Here is a 12079-nt window from a genome sequence, read left to right on the forward strand (position 1 = left end):
GTGGATATGTTGGCAGTCCTTTCTTACACAAGAAGGATACAACCATCCCCACACACATACAAAAAAAAAATATCGCCCATATCAACTTCAAAAAAAAAAGAAAGGGAAAAACATTCCTCTTTCCCACAAAAATACAAAAAAAGAAGACTTTCTCCCTTCTCACAAAAGTCCCATTTCCTAAGTGCAATGTTTAAGATAATTTAAAACGAATTGTCTCTACAAAATGGATGGAAGAAACAAGCATTCACAATATGTTTTGACACTAGTAATCCTCTTATTTAATTAATAATGAGAAGGATTACAAATTTGATAACAAATAAAGCTAAGCAAGTCTACAACTTGTCAAAGCTAGAATGTCGACTAAGACATCTCACATAGTAAAACAAGCACAAATACACAATACATAGCTAGTACAACATAATAAAAAAACTCACAACACTAATACAACATAATAAGTAAAACGGATAATGGAGGTTTTCATTCTTCCATTCTACCCTTGCCTTTTCCCTCGGGGTACATCTTCCCCTTGTTCTTTTTATTGGCCCGCCTAGCTTGAACTTCCTCTTCAGAACGGATCCTCAACGGATCTACAACGGTGACGGCCTCCGGTCTCTTGAAAGACCCCATACTCGGTGCAAGTCGAGCCCATACACAGCCCACTACCTCTTTGGGACCCAAGCTTCTCCTCTTTGGTGGACTCATTACATCCGGGCTAACATCATCGGCAAAGTCATCAAAGAAGGCACAGTTGGCCTTGCCAACCTCTCTATACTTCATCTCGACGACCTCGTTTTTTCGAGACTTGGAACTTTCCTCCAAGGTTTGAGCTCTTGACTACTTGACATAAGCGGGAGTCACCCATGTCGTGGCAACGGGGTTTGGTACCTACCAAATTGGCCGAGTGGCCCACCATCTTTCGAAGACCTCCACAAGCTCGGAGTTCTAAAAAACACTCTCTTGGACGAGAGTATCTTTAGCAGGCACCTTTTGTTGTCGCCCCATTTGCCTCATTAGCCTTTCGGGATAAATGAAGGAAGCAACCTTCAAGTCCACCACCATCAAAGAATAAGAACTAACAACCGAAGCGAGCAACCCCGTGAAGGACCTCAAGTGCCACCATGGCACCACCCAACGGATATGAGGACCACCCTCCTCCACCAATCTCGAGGTCCAATAGGCCTCGGTAGATGCAAAACTATCCGAGTACAACTTCTTCCTCGTAGTAACGTGATGGAAGGAGTAAGAAGAATAATCGGCCGGGGCTCTACATAGCTTAGCCTCTCCAATAGCCACACATGGAGGATCCTTGGAGATCTAAACGAGGGAGCTTCTCCACAAGAGCCCTTCTTATCCAAATCTTGGATGATCTCGCCAAGCACCAACCATGATGGATCCCTACTATGCTTCATTTGCTCAACTATATGCACAAGGGTAATATTACCATAACACTTCGACCCCTCCTTCTTCAAGGCATCGACAAGGAGGTATGCATGCACTAGACAAAAGGCAAGAGGCCTTCTCCTAGCCACCTCCGAGACATTGACATCCAACCGGTTTGAGAAAATGTTGATAAGAGCCAACATATCCACACCATGGGGAGCAAGGACATAGTTCACTTGACTTGTTGATAAGCCCAAAATTGAACGAAACTTCTCTTTGTAACACAACCGAGTCGGGGGAAGCACCAGAGTACAACCCGGCCACTCACTAATGGCGCCTACTTCTTCGGCAAGAGGACAAATTTCATCTTTCAGGAAAACAAAAACATGATGTTTCGAATCCCAAAATCAAGAGCATGCTTCAAGGAACGAGGATTGCACCTTGACTTGACGAAGCACCAACAATTGACCAACTCCCATTACAACGAGTTTATATTTCTCAGGAGGCGACAAATCCCGACACCAATGTCGCAACCTATTTTCGAAAGCATCCATAAATTATTTTGTAGAGGAAGAAGAAAGGTTTTTGTAGAGATGTTTTTCGTGTTTCGGACGATGAAATAATGAAGCACAAACGTCCCTATTTGTACAAAACAAGCATCGCCTTTTGTGCGAAAAAAGGGGAAGCTCACTTCCATCGCCCTTGGCCTCGCGCCTCTTTGGGCTGGTCCTCAGGATCCGTACCTTGATTTGTCCCTATCAAGTTATGTTTCTTCCTGACACCAAGATTCTCTCGCCAGAAGGCTCATGCCTCTTCTGGCCTATCCGAGAATTTTTGTGTTTTCTCACACTCACATTTCCTTGTTTTTGCGTTTTACGAAATCTGACACGGTTTCCATGACGCAGCTTTAAACATACGGGTTTTTCTCTCTTTTTTTAGGTGGGAAGGGCTGTTCGCCCCGATCCGCGATGGATCGTTTCCATATCAGTCGAAAATTCCAATTTTTTCGCTTTTTCGCATTTTGCCACAAAAATCGAGAATTGATAACACGGCGTCAATTTTCTTCAAAAATTCAAGCTCTTACAAGTCCGAGTCTTAATCTCACAAATATAAAATCAAATACACTCGCAAAATCTCTTTTAAAATTCATCGGTGACGGTTTGAGTTTTAGTTTTTCGAGTTGCAAATTTTCAGCAAAATTTGATGCAATTTAATTCAAACACGAGTTACTTGCTCAAAATTTCAATTCAGTTTCTTTTGAAAAATCCAAACGTGACGACCTGTCACGAAATTTTTGAAATTTCTTTTCAAATTTCAAATTTTAACTTCGAGTCATCGTGGTTATTTTTGTTTTCATCAAATGCTTTCACGTGATTACGTTTGTGCATACGTGCTACCTGTTGCCTATTTTCTACACTAACGATGCAGGAATTAATGCAAAGCAAAGAGAAATCAGCATCTGACCGTGCTTCTCTGAAACACAACACAAAAAAGCCAATAAAAATAGACTACAAACCAAAAACACATATATACAAACCGCCTCACGCAAAATGTACAAACAAAAGTCCAAAACACGGGCAAACAGCTGCAACTACTCAACGCCTCCCGTTGGACCAGTCTCGGTCTCACGAGGAGTCGCGGGCAAAGCAGACACCACCTCCTGCTCGGGCCCTCTCTTAGGAGAACTCTCCAACATCTCGTACTCCAGCGTGACGCGAACCTCCTCCGCTCTAGCCAACTGAGCCCTTGGTGTTATTGTAAAACTCGTCGTCAAAAGTTTACTCAACCAAAACAATATTTATAACTTCACCAACTACTCTTAGTAAAGAGGCAAGTAAAGGTCGGATCCCAAAGGACGGGTATTGATGTAGGATTTTCAATTGTAAATGGTCCTGTCTTAGGATGTCACAATTTGGGGTTGAGATAGGAGATCAATTAAAACTAATCAACAATAAAAACAAAGCAAGGTAGATAAAATGAAGGTGTAAACAATTGATTAAAAGCACTAGGGTGTCATGGGTTCATAGGGGATTCATGGGAGTTGATCATACAAACATGTTCTCTACTAGATGCAAGCACTTATTGTTGTGATGGGATCGAGTTAGTGTATATCTTACAATCCTTAAGAAGGTTTGGGTCCCGGAGCCGAATCGATTAGATTGTACAACACCTACAAGTCGACTTAGTCCTTCCTATCCAACTATATGCATGGTCTAATGAGACTCGAGTTGGTTTATGTCTTACAAGCTCATTAAAAAGATAAGTGATGGGTAAAAAATGCAAGGATTCATAGGCTTGCATTTCATCAAACATAACATGTGCATAAGTTGGAATCACAACAAGCAAGCAAATTAATTATGAAAACATATTAGATTAAGCATGAATCAATCCCCATGTTGGTTTCCCCTAATTCCCCATTAACCCTAGCTAAGGAAACTACTCAGTACTCACTCATTATCAAGTTTAACATGCTAACAAGGTTGTCAATCATACTAGCAAGGCAAAACATGATGAACAAATGAAAATGATTAACAATAATTAAAAGGATTATGAGAGAATTATACCTATGAAGATTCCAAAATAATAATTCAAAGAATAATAGAAGTATTTGATGATTGATGGAAGGTTTTCAATCTCCCAATAAACCCAAATAATATTCTAATTACCCAAAATAAATGATGAACAATAGATAAATTAAGGAAAGATTAAGGAATGAGATTTGTATTAAAACTAGATTAAGAGTTGATTACAAGATTAATATGAGATTACTAATTGATTACAACTTGATTAAGAGAGCATGCTAATCTAGGTAGTACAAAGGGGTATTTATACTAAAGATTAGGTACATAAATTAGGGTTACTAAGGGCTTAAATAACTATTAAGACCATTAAGAAAAGTTGAGGAAATGCTCCTCTCCAAGGAGATGAGCATCTCCGTTTTGCTAGTCCCGTGAGGAGATCCGAGCGGATAATAGGGGAGACGCTCAGATCCTAGGGCTTCAAGATGAGCGTCTTAAGCTCAGGACGCTCGGATTGTGGTGCAGGGAGATGCCCGGATTGCTGGCAATCCGCTCGGATCCTGGGTCAGGCACTTCTTTTCTCTTCAATCCTCAACAATCCGCGGGGATCTTGTTGAGGATGCAGGATCCTTTCATCATTGTCCAATCTACTTTATTATCTACATAGGCCTTCTAGTATCGTCTTCCCTTTGATGCTTGGTCATTAGATGCGATCAATTTAGCTCCATTTTGCCATGTAAATGCAAGGTTTGCACTCCTCTCCTACCAAGGAAACAAAACCTCAAAGAATATGCAATATGGGAAACTAAAGATAGTAAATGACCCAATTATGCACCAAAAAGCATAGGAACGAGGCTAATTCGGGGACTAAATGTGCACAAATATGAGTCACATCAAACATCCCCAAACCGAACCTTTGCTCGTCCCGAGTAAAGAGGTGACAAAAACTAAGACCCTTATTCAAACTAACCTACTAATATAGCCGATATGAGACAATTAGCGGGTCTCACTCCGCCCCTTCAACTCACAACAAGATAACCATGAGATAGGATGCTTTCTTGCAAGGCAAGGTGGGGCTTTCCAAAATGGCGATACATCCAAGCATTAAAGCACACAAATCAAGTAATGGATGCATCTACAAATATGAATAGTCACTTTCCACATCTAAGTGGTGGAAATTATCTACAAGGGAAGCAATCTAAGGGTACACATTCCATCATAAATACGGTTTCTTCAAACTACTAAGCCTAGAAGGATACCAATAAATCACCTCCAAGTTGTGTCAAGCTAGGGTACCTTTGTCCTCAATCGTTAAATGCTTTCGTCAAGAGTAGTCTCCCTATAGTGTTAGAAACACTGGAGGATCGTGGAATTCCCCTTCTTGCTTAGACCAGAAGAAGGGTCGTCCCCTCTCTACCATGCACAAAAGTGGATAAGATGGAAAAGGGATCAATAGAACTTGAGTTTCATATGGGAGTTGCTTTTAGTTGTTGTTTTCCCCCCAATTTGTTGTGGAATTTGACATTTTGAGAACATTTCTTTGCCATTTATTTGATGTTTGGCATTTCAACACTTGACAATTTCAACTTTTTGCATTTCTTTTTGAACATATTCAAAGCTACCCCATTTGTAGTGAGGGTGCTTATATTTGAAGCATAGGAGTTTTCATTTTTTTGGTTACTCCTCTTTTCTTTTGATGCAATTGCAAACTTTTTCTTTCATTTCATTTCTTGAACTCAAATTTGAACAATTTTTATGCCCATTTCCTTTGATGACAAAATGTGGTAGAACATGGATGATGGTTGCATGGTTTCAAGGGTCACCTTGGAATAAACGGTAGCCAAGGAGTTATCACATCGCAAGGTACTATTGACTAGGCCTTAATCCATGGGTCAAAGGATACTAGTATGACACATCTTAGGGTGTTTTACAAGCATTCTAACATGCAAAGTCTTAAGAAGAAAAAGTATCTACAAGGGCCTTATATACACGTACTTGTCAAACTTCCCAAATAGATGCTTTCACAAAAATTTTCCTAAAATGCAACTATATGCCATGATGCAACTAATTTATAAACAACCTAATGCATATGCTTATACCAACTAATATGCCAAAAAATCTAAATGCAATCCTATAATCATATTGTTTATACCGCATCAATCAAAATAAAGCCACATAGTCATTAACATAAAGAAGAAAAGGAAATTGGAAAGATAATACCATGCGGTCTTCAATATCCTCATGTCTCGGATGTGGCGTAGTTGATCAATGTGAAAAAGGATGAACAAACACAATATATACAACACTACATAGGAAATGAACATGTTTTTGGGTTTTTGCATTTTTCAAATTTTTATGGTTTTTATGTTAATGAAATAAAAAGACATGTTTTTGTATTTTTTCAAAAAATTTCAATTTTTATCATTTTTGTTTAGAAAGTCATGTTAGATTTCCCATCCCCACACTAGTATGGGCATTGTCTTCAATGGCCAATACGATAGGAAATTATGCAAGCTATATGAAAATGCATGATTTCTAAGCTAAATGCAAACTATATGACATATAAATAAAAGTGAATGAAAACTAAGCTATGCTATATGATTCATGAATTTTTGTTTGGTTGGAGAGCATAATTTAAATTAACTCCCAATGCATATGCATGAACTTCCCCAAACCAAGTGAGAGTGAGGGGGTTCATGCATAAAAGATGTTATGCATGTAACTAAAATTTTGTCATTTTTGATTTTTCATGGTGGGAACAATAAAAGACAACTCAATGGGACCGAGGTGGGTGTCCTCTAAGTGTTGCTAGGACTCAAAGAAATGATCAAGATAAAAATTCAAGAAAAACAAGAGAAATGAACAAAGCTTAAAGGAGGTGTAGGAAACTCACAATGTATTGTGACATCCTCCAAAGAGCTTGCTAATCCTCAATTTTCGCCCATAGCGACATCACTACCATTTCCATCATCATCATCATCATCCTCACTAGCATCATTGTCATCATCTACCTCCATAGACCCGGAGGCTTTACCACTTTCACTTGAGTTTTCTTCTTCTTCCTCACTTCTTTCTTCTTCTTCACCTTCTTCATCTTCTTCTCCACCACTCTCAACAATAACCTCCTCCTCTCCCATGCTAGCATCCCTAGGAGCATTAGGAAAGAAAACTTCTCTATCCGCCCAACAAGGCAAAGGACATGATGGGTTAAGAAGTCCTTGCCTAGCTAGGTGTAAGATGGGCGGATATTGAGCTATATATGCATTGACTCGGTCTTCATGGGCTTGCTTATGCATTTCCTGCATCAAAAGAGTCAAGTAATCATTCCCCACCATAACATTTTCGGGTCGAAACTCATGGTAGGTGAACGGGTAGGGTGGAGTGATAATAGAGGAGGAGGGCTCGGCAATGGCCTCCCTATGGTGTTGCATTATGGACTCGGCTTCCTCGGAGAGTGGGAGAATATAGTGTGGGCTACGGACATTGAGCCGACAAATTTTGTTCGGTATAATGAAGGACTTGGCATCTTTTGTACGCCACTCAAATTTGTTGTCATGATTGTCGTTCTTGATCCAATGGAATTTGTGAACCATAGTGTCTAGATCAATGAGGTGGCCGCCCATAACCGGCTTATAAGTACCATCTTTGTTGAAATTCCGGTTGAAGTGTTTTGCCAACCAAGTTACCAATCCCTCTTTTACTATAAAGGCCGCACCTTCCTTACCATGATCGATATTAAGCCACCTTTCGATCAAAAGTTGAAGAATATTGTACTTCTTGGTGAACTTTCTATCAACATTCAAGGTTGACTCGAGATAGATAAAATCAAGTTCGATGAAGTGGTTTGTTCCCTTCCTAGCAATAAGAGTGTTCCCAACAACCTTGTGCCATACCCTTATACCCGGATGGTGGACATAAAGGGCACGCCAATCATGGTAAGACGTAAACTTTCTTCCGGTAATAGCCTTCCGCAAAGGGGCGGGATCATATTTTGTTGAAGGTTTCTTCACATAAGTCGAGTCATTATCAAGACCGTAAACTTCACCAAACTCATTAAAGGACATCTTCCTATCCGCATTCTCAAGGCGGAATTCAATGTTCGTTCAAGTCTCCACCTTTTTAACTTTCAATGAACTTATAAATTCCAAGGTAAGGGAGGGGTAGGTCAATTCTTGCATATCAAACAATGTAAGCAACCCCATAGACTCAAAGAAGTTCTTGGTCCTTTCAAGGACACCCAATTTGGTCAAGGCATCTTGGCAAATAAACTTGGTGGGTAAAATAGATTTCTTAGCAAGAGACACAAAATTTTTCTTATGAGAATCGGATGTGAAAGTTACCTCCGGGTATTTTTCTAGTTGCTTAATAACCGGGATAGAAGGAGTAGTTTCCACCATAGGAATAGGAGCTTCTTGAGTTTCCTCTCTTGCGTGATGTATCACCAAAGCCTTTTAGGCTTGAAGTGCTTGTTGCCTTTTGGAAAGGTTTGGTTTTGTAGGTGCCTTGCTTCCACCTTTGGTCCTAGCCATTGTTCTTCTCCTTGTATGTATCAACAACCAAAGATTTGCTTGAATTCTCCTAGTATCCCCAAGCTTCAATGAATCCCAAATCGATTTAGGATTTTCGAAATTTTCTTTTAACCCTAGAAAATTGATTCAATTTTTGAGGATTTGGATGTTTGAATGGCTTTTTGTTGATAGAGGTGTGATTTGTTTGAGTTTTGAGGAAGTTTGGAATTGAATTGGGTGAATTTGGTTGAGGAAATTGATTTTTGGTGGATATAGGGATTGAGGGTTTTGAGGGTTTTGGAGGTGTGTTTGTGTTTTGAATGAAGTGAAATGAAATGGGGAATGGGGGTATTAGTCCCGTGTTATTGTATTACAACAGGGGAGACGAGCGTCTACAGCACGAGATGCTCGAATTGCTGCCCAGTCAGCTGTATAAAATGTAACCCGTGCTGAGACGAGCGTCTTCCGCAAAAGACCAGTGTATTGTGCCTGGAGACGAACGGATTCTATTGAGGACGCTCGGATTCTTTGTCAGGGAGAAATCCCAGATTTTAATAGAAGTAGGACGAGCGGATCTTCACTGAGACGAGCGTATTTTGGTTGAGATGAGCGTCTTCCCTACCGGTCGCTCAAATCTTCAGTCAGAGAAAAAAAAATTCCTTTCCAGCTCTCTCAGGAAGAGCGTCTTTCTCTCAGGACGCTCGGATTGCAGCCAAGACGAGCGGATTTCTCATGAGACGCTCGGATTTCCCCTGTACCTCACGGATTCAGTTCCACCCGTGGGTATTTCATAGCCCAAGTCATCTCCTCTTCGTTCCTTTGATCTTCATTGTAGGGGCACTACGAAGGCGTGGATAGCCTAGGCAATTGCTATCCCCACACTATGTCAAAAAAACTACACATCAATAAACATATAAGTCCCTCCCTCACTTTCTCTCAAAATGATAATCTTGATCAAAGCATAAAAATATAAATCTAAAATTGACAAAAATGTAAAATAATAAGTAAAATGCAAGTAATGGGGTTAGAATATTTACAAATGGTGGTTTAGGGAGGACTCCACCAAACTCTTATTCATGTATGATATGTCAAGGGGGCATAGCCAAGGTGTTGTTGATGTTGCTCAACACCTTGAAGAAGTAATCGAAGACTTGTTCATTGTCATTATAAAGGTCTTCAATAGACCTTTGCATATGTTGTTCTTCATTATGGTGACTTGAGTTAACATGGTCACCAAAGCCTTGGTCTTGGGTCATAGCATTACCAATATAGGGATTGAATAATCCTTCAAACTCATCATCCCACAAACCGCATACTTCATTAGCTTGCTTCCCAATATTATCATGAGTTGATGAAAATAACTCCTCTTCTTTCTTGTCATTATGGCCAATGAGGCCTTCTTCTTCTCTTGTCATGAGTGGTGGTGAGCTATTCAAGCTCTCATTCTTGTTGAAACTTTCTTGCTCATTGGATGGAGCATCTTGGAGATTATCCACTTTCTTCTCCCATATGGGCGGTGATTCTTTGCCCATAGCTTGTCCTTTGCATTGAGATGCCAACTTCTTCCTATCACTTTCTCGGCTATAATGATCAATCATGAAACATGGCTCATGTAAACAGGGAGCTCTCATTGTCTTGTTAAGGTTAAAAGTGACTATTTCATCTCCCACTTCAAGTGTGAGCTCTCCATGTTTCACGTCAATCACCACTCCCCCGGTGTGTAAGAAAGGTCTTCCTAAAATGATAGGAATGTTGGAGTCTTCCTCCATGCCAACAATAACAAAGTCCACCGGGATGAAGAACTTGCCAATTTTTACCGGCACATCCTCCCATACCCCTAAAGGTGTCTTCATTGATCGATCCGCCATTTGAAGTGTGATATTAGTGCACTTGAGTTCTCCCATTCCTAGCCTTTTTCACATCGAGTATGGCATGACACTCATACTTGCCCCAAGGTCACATAGAGCTTTGTTGATTGTAGTGTCTCCAATGGTGCATTGAATAGAGAAACTTCCCGGATCCTTTAGTTTTGGAGGTGAACTTCCTTGTAGGATGGCGCTACTCACCTTGGTGAATGCAATAGTCTCTAGCTTCCAGATGGAGTTCTTCTTTGTAAGAATATCTTTCATGTATTTCGCATATATAGGCCGGAATATGGTTAATCAATTCGATGAATGGGATTGAGACTTCCAAGTTCTTCACAATCTCTATAAACTTTCCAAGTTGTTCATCAAACTTAGGCTTATCTTGACGACTTAGAAATGGAAGTCTAATCACAATAGGCTCTTTCTCCTTAACCTTCTCTTCATTCTTCTTTGAAACTTCTTGAATGGTGGGTTGTTCTTCTTTCTTAGAGTTTTCAACTCCTTCCTTGTCACTAGTATTCACATCATCTTTATCTATGGGCCTCTTCGGCCCTTCATACCTTGTACCACTCCTCAAATGGATGGCACTTACCGACTCATGTCTTGGGGGATTACCTTGAGATGATAATTGCCCCTTTTGTCTTTGAGAACTAGAGGATGCTAATTGAGACATTTGGGTTTCCAACATCTTTGTGTGAGCTAGTATGTTATTGATGGTGATGTCTTTTGCTTGGCTATCCTTTTGCATTTGAGTGAAAAACTCTTGTTGGTTCTTTTGCATTTGGAGGAGCACTTTTTGAACATCAAAACCTTGGTAATTTGTTTGATTGTATGAAGGTTGATTTTGATAACTTTGGTTTTGATTGTAAAAGGGTCTTTGAGCTTGGTTTCTCATTGGAGGTGGGGTGTATGTTTGAGGGTTTTGAACATTTTGACTTTTGTATGAAAGATTGGGGTAGAATTTGGTATTCTCATTGTAATAGTTGGAATAAGGGGTGCCACTTTTGTATGCTTGGAAAGCAGTCACTTGTTCCCCTACATTCACTTTGGTCATGTCCCAAAGTTCCACAACTCTAACATACTCCACTTGGAATTGATGATGATGCCACCATAGCATTAACATGTTGCTTGGGTGATTTGGAGGCCTCTTCAAGTTTAGCCATGGCCATCTCAAACTTCAAATTAATAGTATCAATATGAGCACTAAGTTGAGCACTCAATTGAGTAATGGAGTCCACCTCATGTTTTCCTCCTCTAGTAGCCTTCCGAGGTCTAATATATTGTGAGTTATGGACCGCCATTTTCTCAATTTTTTTCCATGTTTGATTGTCATCGACTTCGGTGAACATACCATTTGATCTCATATTGAGAATGTTTCGGGAGTCTTCATATAAATCGTTCCAAAATTTTTGTACAAGGAACCACTCGCTAAGTCCATGGTGTGGACAAGATCGACAAGTGTCCTTGAATCTCTCCCATGCTTCATACAAATATTTCTCATCTCTTTGTTTGAAGCCGGTGATTTGGGATCTCAACATGTTGGTCTTCTCCGGAGGATAGAATTGTTAGGATTCATTAATTCTATTTCTATACATTTCATACAAATGGGATTATTTAGTCATAAAATAATAACTAGATCTTATGCATGCAAACTAAAAACAAGATTAGAGAAGAAATCGTCAATCTTACTTTGGGATTTCGGATCAAAAGGGCACCAAAAAATTCACCTATTTGTTAGTTCTTGAGCTTCCTTATAATGGATGAACAAAGGTTCAAATTAGAACCTCTCCCAAAAGCTTATACCCAA

At 39.9% G+C, this 12079-nt stretch overlaps 1 non-coding gene across 1 annotated transcript; it reads left to right on the forward strand.

The window, feature by feature from the left end:
- The first annotated feature begins 11703 nt into the window (after positions 1 to 11703).
- LOC141609615 (small nucleolar RNA R71) lies at positions 11704 to 11810 on the forward strand. Its single transcript, XR_012527540.1, has one exon. It is a non-coding gene; the product is annotated as a small nucleolar RNA R71 (small nucleolar RNA).
- The last annotated feature ends 269 nt before the right edge of the window (positions 11811 to 12079 follow it).

Source organism: Silene latifolia, chromosome 10 (genome assembly GCF_048544455.1).
Source record: "Silene latifolia isolate original U9 population chromosome 10, ASM4854445v1, whole genome shotgun sequence".
NCBI classification, from domain to species: domain Eukaryota; kingdom Viridiplantae; phylum Streptophyta; class Magnoliopsida; order Caryophyllales; family Caryophyllaceae; genus Silene; species Silene latifolia.